Raw genomic sequence first — 17,560 nt, forward strand, 5'->3', positions numbered from 1 at the left:
TTGGAATTATTTAAGTTTATATAGATGCCCATATATGACTATGGGCAGCTATATAAGGGCCAATCTGATCTCCAGGGGTGGGTTCCACAGCACCCCTAATAGATTAGAAAACACCTCTAATAGATTAGTGTTGAGTACCTAAAAGAATCCTAACTTTTAGCTATATTGAAACTGAAGCCAGCCTGAAGTTTTCAATTTTTTAAAAATTAATTTGCATTTTTTAAAAAATTAACTGTAAGTGACAGCTGTCTAAGAATAGGGTGAGAAATGGCAACAACAACAAAAAGCAACAGAAAAAATTCCTACAATAAGATGCAGTAAGAAATGAAACCACACCATCTAAAAATGAAATGGTGAAGGTATAAATCAAGGAAAGTGAGAAATAAGAGCAAGTTCTTCTCTGATGCATTGGTTTTTAGAAATTTTAATTTCAACGGACTCTTCAAAAGCAGCCCATAGTTTTGCCTTGTGGAGCTATTTGTAAAAGACCACGCATCTCAAAAAGCAGTAGATATCTGTAATCAATCTGGCTGGTCTGTCTACATAACTTTAACACAGCAAAAGAAGAACCTAATTAACATTTATTTATAGCTAGTATCCCACATCTGTAGCATAGTGGAGAGATATCATACCCTAGCTGATAGAGTTCATGAACAAAAATAGCTGTGTAACAGTTGAAACTAAGCATAAGTTTACATTTCAATTCCATTTTCTTTATTGGAGAAAAATGCTTCTTTTTTTTTTTTCTGCTGTGCTTTGTGAATGTTTCATTATCTTTTGGACAAATTTGTGATAAAATAATTTCTGTACAGGACCCTGCAACAAATTATTTCTGAGAAAGACTGGGATAACTGTTGTTGCAATTTGGGGGGGAGGGGGGTGTAAATATTTACAAACATCCTGCTACCCAGAATTTTTTTTCTCTGTTGTTTGGGTTGTTGAGAAACTCCACTATTTATGTCATAAATTATCACTTATGTGAAGAAAGAGAAGAAACAACTTTCTATCTAATCGTAGTGTCAATCAAATTCTCTATTCTGTGTATTCTGACTGGCAGCAATTTTCCAGATCTTCAGCACTTTTTGCCCACTTTTGTGGTAGCATTTAGGGGATGGGTACATGCTGGTAGCCCTTCTCAATTTTGAATGTTACCAAGAACTTATGGAAGCAGCTTTGCAGAAGCCAAGGAATGAGCATATGACCCCTCCTAAATTCAGGGAACTGAATTCAGGGCTGTTTGTTTCTGAAGAGTGGATTTTGGATTTTTTCACTGACTTAGAGGGTCATGCTGAGTGTTCAACAAAGAGCACTGGCTCTTTTAGAAACTCTCATATAGGACCTGAAAGTATGCAGTTACTAAAAAGACCGTCCTGGCCAGTTGTAAAATTATAATTGCTTCAGCTCACTGCTAGGGAAAACTATTTGTACACTTGCTATCCTTGATCATGAACTGCATCTTCTTGAATTTTTATGGTTCGCATATCAGATGTCTCAGGACCTGATCCTTAATGTTTGATGCAGACTTCAAGTATTTGTTGCCTCCACATAATTAGCTGTTCCAAACTTGATTTTAAAAGATTTGAAGGAACAAGTCACAAACAGGAGAAATTTGCAGACATCTTCAGTGAACATTTTGCAGAAATGTTGCTGTCAGTTTTTACCTTTTAAAACATTTAAAATAAAAGGATCATGACAATTTGCAAACAACACTAGTCTAGAGTGTAGCTCAAAGTGATCCAGAAGCCATGGGGTAGGTCATAACACACAAGCAAGCAAACAAACAAAAAGTTTAAAATATTAAATATTTTAAGACTCTTGTCTGTGGCTACATAAAACTGTTGTGAAAACCAACTGACATCTAGTCTAGTAACTTGGAGTAACCTAACTTTTTTGTTCAGCTCTCAAATAAAACTACTAATCTTCCACAAAGTTGAGATATATTCTCTGAACTGTGTGTAAATATGTTAATCACATTTAAAATATATCAGGATATCAGGATCGGGATGGGGGCAGTGCATACATCCTGGCTCTTCTTGACCTCTCAGCGGCTTTCGATACCATCGACCATGGTATCCTTTTGGGTCGGCTCAGGGAGCTGGGGGTGGGCGGCGTGGTTCTGCGCTGGTTCACCTCCTTCCTCCAGGGCCGGTCCCAAGTGATGGTGATAGGGAGTGAGAGATACAACCCTCAACCCCTCCTTTGTGGGGAGCCGCAGGGTTTGGTTCTCTCTCCTCTCCTATTCAACATCTACATGAAACCGCTGGGTGAGATCATCCATCACCATGGGATGAGGTATCATTAGTAAGATGATACTCAATTGTATATCTCCATCCCAGGTGAGGCAAGTGATGCTGTAGCTGCCCTTTCCAGGTGCCTGGTTGCTGTAGGGACCTGGATGGAGAGCAACAGGCTTTGGCTGAACCCTGGTAAGATGGAGTGGCTGTGGGTTAAGGGCTCTTCCGTATCCAGGACTTTGTCATCTTTAGTTCTGGATGGGGTTGCACTGCCCCAGACAGACCCGGTGCATAACTTGGGGATCCTCATGGACTCATGGCTCCTGCTTGAAGAGCAGGTGGCAGCCGTGGCTGGAAGGGCCTTTGCACAGCTGCATGTTGTGCACCAGTTATGCCCTTTCCATGATCAGGAGGCCCTTCAGACAGTCACTCATGCCCTTGTTATCTCCCATATAGACTATTGCAATGCACTCTACATGGGGCTACCCTTGAAGCATATCCAGAAGTTTCAGCTGGTCCAGAATGTGGCCATGCGAGCTATTTTTGGTGCCCCTAAAAGGGCGCATATAACACCTTTGCTTTGCGAGCTGCACTGGATACCAGTTTGCTTCTGGGTCCAATTCAAGGTGTTGGTTATCACCTTTAAAGCCCTACATGGCATGGGACTGGGTTACCTGAGGGACCACCTCTTCCCCGCTTCATCAGCCCATCCCACCTGGTCATGCAGAGAGGGCATGCTGCAGACCCTATCTGCAAGAGAATTCCATCTGGCGGGGTCCAGGAAGTGGGCCTTCTCTGCAGTGGCACCCGTCCTTTGGAGCACCTTGCCCCCAGAGGTGAGATTAGCCCCATCACTCCTAGCCTTCTGGAGGGAATTGAAGACCTGGCTTTGCCATCGGGCTTGGGGCAGGGAGGAGAATAGTCATACTTGGGGTTGGGTAGTGCCTTGAAGTGCCCCTCCTATGCAATGACTGAATGAGACCATAGCCATCGGGATTTTATTATATTTGGTAGTTTTAAAAATTGTTTTAGTCTACATTTTATATTGGAATTTTATTATATAGTTATTGTTTTATGTTGTAAACTGCCCAGAGTCCCTCTGTTCGGAGGAGATGGGCGGTGACAAATTTGATAAATAAATAAAATAAATAAAATATTAGATAAGAATAATGGTGTTGGTGGCTAATCTAAAATGCCTTTTTATCACTGTGAACCTGCATAGAGCTAATATCAGTATGTTGTTGTTGTCGTTAGTTGCCGTTTACGACTCATGGCGACCCTATGTATAACAGAACGAAATGCTGTTCGGTCTTGCGCCATAGGCCTGACTGCTCCAATATTTGCATCCTTGTTGCTGTAACTGTATCAGTCCATTGCCTTGAAGGCCTTCCTCTTTTCCACTGGCCCTCGACTTTACCAAACATGATGTCCTTTCCAGTGACTGGTCTTTCCTGACGATGTGCAGAAAGTATGAGAGTCTAAGCTTAGTTATATTCACCTCTAGGGAACATTCTGGTTGTATTTCTTCTAAAACTGATTTGTTTGTTCTTCTGGCAGTCCATGGTATTTTCAGTAATCTTTGCCAACTCCACAATTTGAAAGCATCAATTCTTCTTCTATCTTCCTTTTTCAGTGTCTGTAATGGTTGCCTAATCCCAAATACTCAGTCTCACAAGCTCGGGCTTAAAGATAACTGATTTATTAAAGGAATAGTATGCAAATACAGAGAAAGCTGAGAAAGAGCAAAAGTGCGCCAAATACAAACTTAAAAGCCTTGCCTCCACCCCAGTCCCACCCCGAGTGCTCGTTAGCAACCACCCCCTCCCAGGTGCTAGCAACCGTTACATCTGCCTGGGAAAGCAACCTTGAACAGAGTTGCAAACCCAAACATACATTCCAAAGGAGCAAAATAAGGAGCACAGCAATAATGGAAATACCAGCAAACGTTCAAGCATGTAAGATACAGGAGAACAGTTTGACATGTGAAACGTTACGATGTTAACAACACATTGAAATGGTGAACATGACATATCGCCCCCCTAAAAGAAATTGCTAAGGAGCCAGCTTGTCCGGATAAGCAGAGTGAAAACGAGCAACCAGGTCGGGTGAGCGAACATCGTGAGCAGAAACCCACTCAGGATGAGGGAAATGTTTCCAACGGATGAGATACTGCAAAGTGGAACGCTGGCGGCGTGAGTCAAGGATTTCCTTGACTTCAAAGTGTTGTTGGTTATCGATCATAATGGGAGGTGGCGGGGTCGGTTGGGGATGCCAGCGGTCCGACGACAGGTACGGCTTGAGTAGGCTGCAATGAAAAACAGGATGCAAACGTTTAAGATTGTGGGGCAGATCAAGTTTGAAAGTTACAGGGTTAATTTGTGCAATAATAGGAAAAGGACCAACAAATTTAGGACCAAGTTTTTTCGAGGGTTGTGATGATTTGATGAATTTCGTGGAGAGGTAGACCTTATCCCCCACAGTAAACGCAGGTTGGGGGGAACATTTAGCATCTGCATGCTTTTTGTAGGTGGTTTGGGCATGAGAAAGTGTTCGTTGAATGTTGTGCCATGAGTCTTGTAGGGTTTTAGCCCAGTCAGTGAGAGAGGCTGGCAGTGATTGTGAGTGCGGGAGTTCGGGTATTGGGACGAACTCCCGGCCAAAGACAGTTTTAAAAGGAACTTGTCCAGTGCTTTGATGTACAGCGTTGTTGTAGGCAACTTCAGCAAAAGGAAGCAGGTCCACCCAGTTGTCTTGTTGATAATTGACGAATGCCCGTAAATATTGTTCCAGTGTTGAATTAACAGCTTCAGTAGATCCATCCGTCTCTGGATGCCACGCAGTGGAGAGGGCTTGTTTGGTGCCAATCAGTTTTAAAAATGCCTGCCAAAACTGTGACATAAATTGTGAGCCCCTGTCACTCACCAAACGGGCGGGGATCCCGTGGAGCCGGTACACATGTACGAGGAAGAGGCGTGCCAGCTGTTGCGCGGTGGGGATGGAAGCGCATGGGATAAAATGCGCTTGTTTGGAGAAAAAGTCCTTTACTACCCAAATGACTGTTTTTCGTTGACTGGGTGGGAGGTCGACAATAAAATCCATGGATATGTCCTGCCATGGGTAGGCAGGGGTTGCCACAGGTTGCAGAAAGCCTTGAGGCTTGCCAGGTTTGCACTTGGTTGTTGCGCACACAGGGCAAGCGGCCACATAAGTTTTAAGGTCCCTTAGAAGAGTTGGCCACCAGAATTGACATCTGATGAGGTGAAGGTTTTTAAGGTACCCAAAATGTCCAGCCAACTTATCGTCATGGCAGCGCTGTAGGATCGTCTTTCGTAAAGCCTCAGGGACATACAGACGATCGTTTCGCCAGGCAAAGTCCTCAGTAAAAGTTACAGTGTTTAAATTCGCTTGTAACCAAGTGTCAGATTTCAGGTGGGAAAGCAACTGTTGTTTCAAGTCTGATGGAATTGGCAGACGCGCCGGACGGGAGGGAGGCGGAGCGGTCTGGCATTGAGCCTGTTGCGCTTGCGTCTGACTGCGCGTCACGGCTGCCAAACTCAGTTGCTTTTCAGTCCATACAGTGCCCTGTACCGTTGGCCCAGGGCCAGCATCTTGGGGTCTGCGTGATAAGGCATCTGCTAAAAAGTTTTTCCTGCCTGGGATAAATTTGAGTGTGAAATCAAAGTGAGTGAAAAATTCGGCCCATCGAAGTTGTTTGAGGCTGAGTTTTCGACTGGTGCTTAATGTCTCTAAGTTCTTATGATCAGTCCACACTTCGAAAGGGTGGGAAGCCCCTTCCAATAAGTGACGCTATGTTTCCAAGGCTGTTTTTACAGCAAACGCCTCCTTTTCCCAAACATGCCACCTTCTCTCTGTTTCTGTGAACTTGCGAGAGAGGTAAGCACAGGGTTTTAGAGTGCCAGATTGGTCTGCTTGAAGCAGAATTGCTCCAATGGAGAAGTCGGAGGCATCCACCTGCACTACGAAAGGCTTAGTTGGGTTAGGATGCTGCAAAATAGGTTCAGTGGTGAAAATCTGTTTGAGCGCATCGAACGCTTGCTGGCAGGCTGGGGTCCATTTAAGGAGCGCGCCTGGGTTCTTGGAGCACCGCGTATCCCCTTGAGCTTTAGTTTTTAGTAGTTCAGTAAGGGGAAGGGCGGTTTCAGCGAAATTTTGGGCAAATGCCCTGTAAAAATTGGCAAATCCAAGGAAACTTTGTAATTGCCGCCTGGTACGGGGAGGTTCCCATGCCACAATGGCTTCAACCTTGGCAGGGTCCATCTCAATGCCCTCTGCTGAAATTCTATACCCTAAGTAATCAATCTGTGATTGATGGAAGGCACACTTGGACAGCTTCGCATACAACTCTGCTTTCCTCAGATTAGCAAGCACTTGACGCACCAAGTGAATATGTTCTGTCATGGTTTCAGTATAAATTAATACATCATCCAAATACACTAAAACCCCTTTAAATAGGTGGTCATGCAAGACCTCATTGATAAGTTGCATAAAAACCCCAGGTGCCCCAGACAGACCAAAAGGCAACACTTTGTATTGGAAAGCCCCAAGAGGACAGTTAAACGTGGTTTTCCACTCATCCCCCTCCCTTATGCGAATGCGAAAGTATGCTTCCCTTAAATCTAACTTTGAGAAGATTTTGCCCTTGGCCAGATGTGATAACATGTCTTTGATGAGGGGCAAAGGATATTTATTTAATATTGATACTGCATTGAGCCCGCGGAAATTGGTACATAGCCTCAAAGACCCATCTTTTTTTGGTCTAAAGAGGACAGGTGCCCCCACCGGGGAATTTGCTGGCTCAGTGAAACCCCTAGCTAGATTTTTATCAATGAATTCCCTCAGCATGGCCAGCTCTTTGGGAGACATGGGATAGATTTTTGGGTGAGGTAATTTCACATTGGGCAGAAATTCAATGGCACAGTCTGTCTTTCGGTGCGGTGGTAAGCGATCTGCTTCCTTCTCTCCAAACACATCTGCCAGATCTTGGTATTGTTTAGGCAGTCCTTCTAGGGGTTGAAGTGTCTGTACAGTAGTGGTAGCCACCCGTCCACCCTCAATGTCCTCCAACAAGTCCTTTTCTGGTGCTTTATAAAACCCATCAGCAAATGTTACAGTTCTATGCAACCAGTTGATAAAAGGATTTTGTTGTACGAACCAAGGCATTCCCAATATAACCAAAGGACCCCCCACTGGAGCTATGACAAAAGGCAATTTCTCCCAATGGGTACCCATTTGCAAAGCTACAAGTCCTGTAGAGTGGGTAACCGCTTTTCCCCAGCCATAGTTCCATCCAATTGCGTGAAGATCATTGGTCATTGCAAAGGAAACGTGGGCAGTTCTAGGGTGGCTACAACATGGGGGTGCATTAGTGAACGTGAACAGCCCGAATCTAGCATAGCCCAGACTTCGACAGTTTTGGTTTTAGATCCCAATTTCACTTTGACAGTCAGTGTAGGAAAATTCCCACTCACCGAATCGTGGTCGCGCCCGGTTTCTTCCACCTGCCCAACGGCGCCCTTCAGAGCAGGTGGTAGCCTTTTCCCGCTGGCTGGTCGAAGTGCAATTCCTCCTCCTCTTCTCCAAATAGGAGTTCTGCAGGGTCGACTCCTGCGCAGGCAGCTCTCATCTTATGCGGGAATGCTGGCGATTTTCCCGGCGCTTTCGCCGGCCGCTCCTCCGGTCTGTGTCTCGGGCATGAAGTGGCACGATGCCCTTCTTTCCCACATCTTAGGCACTGACCTTTCGCAAATCGTCGTTCCCTTTCCTCTTCCCAACTTTTCATTTTCGGGCGGCTTGAAAATCCAGGGGCATGAGCCCCCCTACTAACTCTGGTTTGCCTCAGTTCCTTGCTATGGGTGAACGTTTGTAGAGCGTTTTCCATGCTGCCCGCCAACTGAATCCACCCATACAACGTTTTGGGGTCATCCCGACACAAAGCCCACCAGAGGACCTCCGTCTCCAGTCCCTGTTTAAACATTTCCACTAAAGTCGACTGGGACCAATCCTCCACCTTTCCTGCCAGGGCTTTAAATTCCAAAGCGTAGTCTGCGACGGAGAGGGTTCCTTGATAAAGTTTTTTCAGGGTGCTTTTCGCTCTCTCTTGGGCCAAGGGGTCTTCGAAGTGCTGTTTTAGTGCCCACAGAAACTCATCAAAGTCCTCTAACTCCGTGGCTTCTGCTTGGCATAACTGCACATACCAATCCGCTGCCCTCCCCTTCAACTTGTTGGCAATAAAATTAATTTTGCCCTGCTCCGAACGAAAGCATCGCCCCCAATCATCCATGTAATGTCTAGCATTGGTAATGAAAAAAGAGAGCGTGGTAGGGTCGCCATCAAACTTTACCCCAAACGGTGGAAAGGTTCTCATCGGCTCCGCCAGCTGCGATGGCTCCGCAAACGTCAACGCACATCGAGCCCCCAGTGGTGGCTGCTCCCTCGTTGCTCTCGACTCCCTTCCCCTCGATTGTCGGGAAGCCCGAGTCCTACTTCTTCCCCTGAGTGATGGGGACCTCTCTCTCGGGTAAGCCAGCTGGGAGGGGTCTTCTTCCCAATCTTCCTGTAGGGACCCCGACCCTCTGGGAATATCCTTCAGGAGGGTCACTATCATGTCCATTTTATCCTCTATTGCCTTCATGCGGGCAGAGGTGACGGGCTCTTCTAGGGGTCTAGTTGTCACCACCACCCTCAGTGATAAGGGGATTTCATGTTCCCAGGATGGCTGTGGTGATTCCCTCCCCGTTCTTGCTTCCACCTCGGGTTGAAGTTCACCCTTGTGGCACCCTGCACTGCCAACAATAGTTCATCCAATTGAGCATCCCACTTCTCTCGACATGCTGCCCTTTGGGCTCGCGAAGTCAGAGCTACCAGGGTCTTTGTCGAGTCCGGCTCCTCTTCGCTCCCCTCACTCTCGCGTAGTTGAGGTTCTGTCATCGCTAGCGCTCCCCATTACCCAAACTTTGGATGGGGCTAGCGGAAGATGTTTTAAATGATTCTCAGCTTTATGTAATGGTTGCCTAATCCCAAATACTCAGTCTCACAAGCTCGGGCTTAAAGATAACTGATTTATTAAAGGAATAGTATGCAAATACAGAGAAAGCTGAGAATGAGCAAAAGCGCGCCAAATACAAACTTAAAAGCCTTGCCTCCACCCCAGTCCCGCCCCGAGCACTCGTTAGCAACCACCCCCTCCCAGGTGCTAGCAACCGTTACATCTGCCTGGGAAAGCAACCTTGAACAGAGTTGCAAACCCAAACATACATTCCAAAGGAGCAAAATAAGGAGCACAGCAATAATGGAAAATACCAGCAAACGTTCAAGCATGTAAGATACGGAAGAACGGTTTGACATGTGAAACGTTACGATGTTAACAACACATTGAAATGGTGAACATGACAGTGTCCAACTTTCACAGGAATATGTGGCAATTGAGAAGACTATGGCATGAGTCAGACGCACCTTTGTTTTTAAACTGATGTCTTTAGTTCTGAGAACTTTAGATAGGTCTTTGATGGCAGATTTTCCCAGTGCAATTCGTTGTTTGATTTATTGATTACTACTTTCCTTGGCATTGATCATTGATCCAAGTAGACTGAAATTGTTGATGCCTTCAATTTCTTCTTCATTTATTGTTTATTGTTTAAAAACATTGTTTATTGGTCCATTTGTGAGAATCTTTGTCTTCTTCACATTCAGGTGTAGTCCGTATTGCTGACTACAATCTTTGGTCTTCATCAGCAGGTACTTCAACTATTCTTCATTTCCAGCAAGCAAAGTTGTATCATCTGCTTATTGCAGGTTGTTAATGAGTCTTCCACCAATTCTGATACCCTGTTCTTCTTTATACATTCCTGCTTCTCAAATTATTTGTTCAGCGTACATGTCGAATAAGTAGGGTGAAAGTATAGAACCTTGCTGCACACCTTTTGCAATTTTGAACCACTCGGTATCATCGTTTTCTGTTCTAACGACTGCCTCTTGATCTGCGAACAGGTTCCGCATGAGTACAATTAAGTGCTCTGGAATTCCCATTCTTTGTAATATTAGCCATAACTTGTTATGGTCCACACAGTCAAATGCCTTTGCATAAGCAATGAAACAGAGGTAAACATCTTTCTGGTATTCTTTACATTCACCCAAGATCCATCTGACATCAGCAATGATATCTCTTGTACCGCGTCCTCTTCTAAATCCATCCTGGACTTCTGGTAGTTCTCCATCAAAGTAAGGCTGCAAATGTTGTTGAATTATTTTCAGCAAAATTTTGCTAGCATGTGAAATTAATGAAATTGTTTGATAATAACTTGTACATTCTGTTTGATCTCCTTTCTTTGGAATGGGTATGAATACAGATTTCTTCCAGTCAGTTGGCCAGGTTGTTGTCTTCCAAACTTCTTGACATAGAAGAGTAAGTGCTTCCACTGCTGCATCTGATTGAAGTATCTCAATTGGTAATCCATCAATTCCTGGAGCCTTTTTTTCACCAATGCCTTCAATGCAGCTTGAACTTCTTCCTTCAGTACCGATGGTTCTTGATCATATTCTACCTCTTGAAATTGCCGAACATCAACTAATTCCTTTTTATACAGTGATTCTGTATATTCTTTCCGTCTTCTCTTAATACTACCTGCATCATTTAATGTATTGCCCATAGAATATTTAAGGATAGCAACTCGGGGCTTGAATTTTCTCTTCAGCTCTTTCAGCTTGAGAAATGCTGATCATGTTCTTCCTCTTTGATTTTCTAGCTCTAGGTCTTTTGCATATTTCATCATAATATTTTTCCTTATCTTTTCAAGCTGCCCTTTGAAATTTTCTATTTAGCTCTTACTTCATTCTTTCTTCCATTAGCTTTAGCTACTTGGCATATAAAAGCAAGTTCCAGAGTCTCATCTGACATCCATTTGGATCTTTTCCTTCTTTCCTGCCTTTTTAATGATCTTTCACTTTCTTTGCATATTATGTTCTTAATGTCTTCCCACAACTCTTCTGGTCTTCAGTCATCAGTGTTTAGAGCATCGAATCTATTTTTGAGGTGATCTCTAAATTCAGGTGGGATATTTTCTAGATCATACTTTGGCACTCTTCGACTTGCTTTAATTTTCTTCAGCTTCAGCTTGAACTTGCACATGAGCAGTTGATGATCTCTCCTGCAGTCAGCTTCTGGCTTTGTCTTAGCTGATAGTATTGACCTTCTCCATTGTCTCCTTCCACAAACGTAATCTATTTGATTTCTATGTAATCCATCTGGTGAGGTCCATGTATATAGTTGTTGACTGTGTTGTTGGAAAAAAGTGTTGCAAATAAATAAATCATTGGTCTTACAGAATTCTATCATGCAATCTCTAGTGTTTCTGTCACCAAGGCCATATTTTCCAACTACTGATCCTTCTTCTTTGTTTCCAGGTTTTGCGTCACCAATAATTAACAAAGAACCTTGATTGCAAGTTTGATCAATTTCAAATTGCAGCATTTCATAAAAGTTTTCAATTTCTTCATTTTCAGCATTCATGGTTGGTGCATAAATTTGAATAATAGTAGTATTAACTGGTCTTCCTTTAGGCTTATAGATATTAGTTTATCATTGGTGGTGTTATACTTTAGAATTGATCTTGAGATATTCTTCTTAATGATGAATGCCATGCCATTCCTCTTCAATTTTTCATTCCCAGCATAGTATACCTTATGACTGTCAGAATCAAAGTGACCAGTGCCAGTCCACATCAGCTCACTGATGCCTAAGATGTCAATCTTTAGGCGTTCCATTTCATTCTTGACAACTTCCAATTTTCCTTGATTCATACTTCGTACATTCCATGTCCCAATTATTAATGGATGTTTGTAGCTGTTACTTCTCATTTTGAGTTGTGCCACATCAGCAAATGAAGGTCCCAGAGGCTTTACTCCATCCACATCATTAAGGTCAGCTCTACTGTGAGAAGGCAGCTCTTCCCCAGTAGCATATTGAGTGCCTTCTGACCTGAGGGGCTCATCTTCCAGCAGTATATCGCAAAACGTTCTGTTGTATTCCACAGCATTTTCATTGGCACATTTTCGGGAGTAGATTGCCAGGCCTTGCTCCCTAGTCTGTTCTTTGTCCGGAAGGTCTGCTGAAACCTGTCCACCATGGGTGATCCCTTTGGTAGTAGAAGTACTGGTGGCGTAGCTTCCAGCATCATAGCAACACACAAGCCACCACAGTACGACAAACTGACAGACAGGTGGTACAGTATCAGTATGTATATCTGTAAAGAGGAATTATACTAAACTGGCAACTGAAAAATAAGTCCTATTCTGTAGAACATAATTTTCTGTAGGGGGTTTTGGAAAACCTGAGGAAAAATAACAACAGGATTGATAACATCAACAGGTTCAACACAAATGTTATGCCTATTCTCTTTTGTGTTTTTTCCCCCCCTACTCTTTTTAATCTTTCACTTCTCACTTGTAGCTAATTGTCCTGGAGGATGGTGTTTTCTTACTTGATATCTACACAAATCCTTCTGCCTTATATTTTTGGGGAGTGTCAAGTTGGCTGCTATTGTCAATAAAAGATGAATGTATTTTCATGGGGTGTTTCATTTCTTCTCGTCTATTTTTATGTTAAGGTAGAATTCAGAACGTGGCAAACAGTGGCATACAATATGATTTCAGAATCGTAAGCAAGAAATCAGTACGTATCATCACATTTACAGCTTACAAATAGCCATAGATTTAGAAGAAAAAAGAAGAAAAGAAGACTTGGCAATAGAAATATAACAACTTTGGTTCATCTGCACTGGCTTTTAATTTGCTTTTCCAACCCAGTTAATGATTACTTTTACAGCCTTAAACAGCCTTGGCCCCCACAGATGTTATACCAGTGAACAAAAACCTGGTGCCCTCCTTATGTTTTTAACTACCATTCCCATAAGCCCCAGCAACTGGGGATTATAGCAATTGTAGTCCCAATGGATTTGGGAAGTACTGGCTGCTGTATATACCTGCTTTGCATAAGCTCAATTGAAAACTTTAATACATTTTAATGATTCAAGCCATTTTGTCTGGTAGTATCTAATGCAACCCTCCTAAGATGAATGTCCTCCAGATGTGGGCCAATTCCCAGTATTATCAGTAATAGCCCTGCTGGCTGGGAATTCTGGGAGTTAAAGTTCACATGTCTGGAAGGTGCTTAGGTTGGGGACAGTGGGCCTAATATAATTATAACTAATAATTAATTAATTATCAAGTTGGAAAATGAGGGCAGTTCGAAAGCAATGGAAGGTAGAACACTGTTGCCCTTCTGCCCGGAAACTTATTCTATCAGTAAAATTATTGCCAACCCCCAAAGGTTTCTCATACGCATATTAAATTTTCTATTCACAGACCATGCTTCAATAGATGCTGAAAACAACAAAGGTAGGACTGTTGCATGAAGTCAACCATGCTCATATGTCCCTGTACACTGTGGCCTAGGTCTTCTGGAGAAGATAAAATGCCATTCACTCCGTCTCACAAGTGGTTACATAATTAATGCCAGTAATGAGTGAATTTCAAAAAGATGCAGATGAGTTTTCACCTATATGTGTGAGATTTTATCTTTGTGCCTGACTACTGAACCCCCTCTTCCTGTCACCACAGCCATATGCTCCTTGTAGAAATGTTGGGCGGCCTTCCAGAGTGAAGCTAACAGCAGTGAAGCTTTAGTTGAAACAATCGACGTAAAGATTTTAGGGCATTTACTAAACTATTTAACTGTGTGCATGAAACTCCAATCCCAATAACTTGGGATAACTATCAGTCTTCCAATGCCTTGCTTTGGACAAGGATAATAATACCCAAGTGGATAGAATGGAGGCAAAGAGAGACTGAGCAGTAGGCCAAGAAGCAATAATTTTGCAGGGTTAGACCCAAATGAGTTTATTTGGTTTATTTTTAAAATAAGAAATTAGCAAAACAATGACATTTCTTTGTAAAATGAATAGGAAGAAATTAAAAGAAAATTAAATAGGAGCATAAGCACCTACTCCTAAGTTTGATAATACCAAAAAGAGGAAATATGCATTGTCTGCCCTTTGCATTTGCATTATGTTATCTCATCCAAGTTCCTAAGGGATGTAGCTTGTGTCACAATGTCCCTGCATACATTTTGTCACTTGTTTCTGTTTACCCTCCTGTGTGGACACCTAAGAATGGGAAAGGAAGAAAGCTGACAAATTCATCCAGAGGGTTTTGAATGCTTAAATCTAAGAAGTGAGATTTTTAATCTCTGGGTATTCAACAACACTTCTACTGTTGAATTGGGGCCATCTATTCTATTTTCTGTCAGATACCTCATTATTAGTTACTGCAGCTTAACATAGTCTTTTCCATGCTGACAATAGATTTAGTTTTTTTTTAATAAGAACTTGTCAAAATTCACAACATTCTTCATAAAAGGGATAGAAAGAATTTAAGAATAAAAAGCAAATGTGATTATTGGAGAAAGTAAAACTGACAGTTTCATCGGTCTTTGCTCCCCACTGAATTAGCATTTGAAATAACACCTTTTTGCCATTCATGTAAAGACTCTTTCAAGTTGATCTCAACTCCTAGTGACTACATGGACACATCTGTGAATTGTTCTTGGTAGCAGTATGAAAATGGTTTGCCATTTCCTTCTTCCTCCTCTCTTGATGTTTAATTCCCCAGCCTTTCTATAGCTCTGGGTTTTCCTGATTGTCTCGTAGTCAAGGATGAACCAAGACTGATGCCGATTAGCTTTTTGCTAGATGGTTCCACCATCCACAATGGGATACTAAAACATAACACAGCCCAAGCTATCAGCCCTTCTGGGGGCACTGGCTTAGTTGTGAGCCTTGGTTTTAACAGCTGAATTAATAATCTTTTGGACCAAAGTAAAAATAGCTTAAAAAATGCCTAATCCCTTTCCATCTCACATCTTGGGATGCCAAAAGATAACAATAAGAAACGTTACTGTTCTTTGCGGGAAACACATCTTCAATAAAATGTTGATAGGCAAGTAGTAGGATCATTAATGAAAGGTGGTGAGGCTAGATTTTATTCAATGTGAACCAACAAACCCAAAATGTCGCTGTGTATATCTCTGAGCTGTGTGATTATTCTTGCAACCAAACTGCACAAATTGTATCCGACAAGTTGTTCGACGCAGGAGCCCGCTCTGTGAGCAAAAGACTAGAAGGCAGATGTTCTGCTAATCTCTCTTGATTGCCTTTTGATTGCCAGTTCAGTTGTCCTTCTTCAGCCATTTAGAATGGTCATTTGGGAAATCTGCAAGAAGTTTCATAAAAATAGCAGAAGGCAAGGACTGTACCTGAATGTACACCTCAGCATATCTATTTTTCTCTCTTTCTTTTCATAATGAACCCAATTAGCAAATATACAACTTTGCCAGGATACATCGATCACTGGAAACTTGGAAACTGCAAAAGTAATCAGCACAGGCAATCTTCCCAGTGAGTGAATATACTGTAGATACTAGGCAAGTATTTATGCTTGAACAGAAGGTTTCTAGTCTCAGCTAAATTAGCATTCCTTCTAATAGCATACCTGAATGGTTGAGTGCCTATCATTTTGGAAATGAAATGGAGAAGCCCAAAAATAAAGGTGTAGTTTCTATGTACTAACACAGAGGTGAACAATGTGTGGCCACTAGGATGCATGCAGCCCTTGAGTGAAATGGCCCTGTTCATTTTGCAGCCTCCCAGCCTCCCCACCCAATTGTTAAGAACAGGTCGCTCACCCTTGTCTTAGAAGGACTCTGTAACTACAGAGAAATCTCAAGGAGGTTCAGAATAGCGAAGGCTATAAGCAGAGAGGAGACAGTCTGCCTTCAAAACTAAAAGTGTAGACTAGTGTTTCTCAAACATGCTGGCTGACGAATTCTGGGAGCTGAAGTCCACACATCTTAAAGTTGCCTAGTTTGAGAAACACTGGTGTAGATCTCTCTCACTTTCCAGTGTGTAATAGGAGTCTCCACATCTTCATGTGCTGAGGTAGTGAGGAGACAGATTTGCAGACACAAATGTTGAAAGGTTACTGGAGACATTATAATCATTTTGACTTTTTATTGATTTACAGTACTGTTAATGGAACATCATTATCTTACATTGTTCACTAATGAATGGAACAATAGTTTAAACAAAGCCCAGATGATCAAGCTTTTAGCGTACCTTTTCCCAACAATATGTTATTTAAAGGCATTAGCAGTAAGTTGTAGCGCTTGGCAGCCAGGATGGCCATTAACCATGTTGACTGGGAGTTGTATTTCAAACTATCCTGAGGGCACCAAGGTGGGAAAAGCTGCTTTAGTCAGTTACATAAAAAAAAAAAAAACATTCTAATACTATTGGAATTATATAGCACTTTACACATGTAAAAACCCTATAAAATACTGGAAAATGATATAATGTACAATTTGAGAGAAAAAGATTAGACAACCTTTGTGATAAAAACAATCAACTGGGGCATATCTTTTAGGCATATTGAAGAAATGATTTCTTTTTCTTTTGAGGATAGCCCAAATACTATTACATTTTCTGCTCCAGATGCATTAAAAAACTCCTTTTTACTAGGATAATAAATATGTTCACCTTATCTAGGAATAGTCAGCCAGAGATTTTGGACTACAAACCTCAAAGGTGTTGATCATTAGCCAACACTGGCCATGCTGACTAGGGTGTCTTGGAGTTTTATTCCTGGACATCTGAAGGGTACTATGTTGCCTTCTGGGATCTAGCCCCATACTCTGACTTTGACTTGCACTGGCTCTCTAGTGTCAGAGGTGGTTCATGTTATCTGCTGGAAGAGCTGAGGACAGAAGCTATGACCTTCTCCTTACAAGCTGTATGTCTTAATTGAGAGCATCCCATATCCCATGCAAGCAAAGATCAGTGTTTTGAAACATTGATGTCTGAGTATAGATTGGTTGTGCTGGAAACATTCTTCTTTTTAGTACATATTCCTCCAGTGTATAAAGTATGCCTGCCTGGTGTTACATATATGTGAAATTAGTTCACACTGAGCCCAGCATCTAGGCTTGCCAGAACTAGTTAATGGTGTCACATATCAGCCTCCAAATTGCCCTTTTTCCCCGTTTCTCTTTCTTCTCTTTATGTATCAGGTACAGAATCAATGTGGTATAGTAGTTAAGGTATTGGGCTAAGAATGATTCATGTCTGGCTTTGGTCATGGAAGCTCCCTGGGTGATTGGGGTTAGTATCTTTCTTTTGGTCCAACTACCCCATCAGTTTGCTGTTGGAAATATTGGAGAAGAACTTATACTATACATTGCCTAGAGCTTTTGGAGGAAA

Source organism: Candoia aspera, chromosome 1 (genome assembly GCF_035149785.1).
Source record: "Candoia aspera isolate rCanAsp1 chromosome 1, rCanAsp1.hap2, whole genome shotgun sequence".
NCBI lineage: Eukaryota > Metazoa > Chordata > Lepidosauria > Squamata > Boidae > Candoia > Candoia aspera.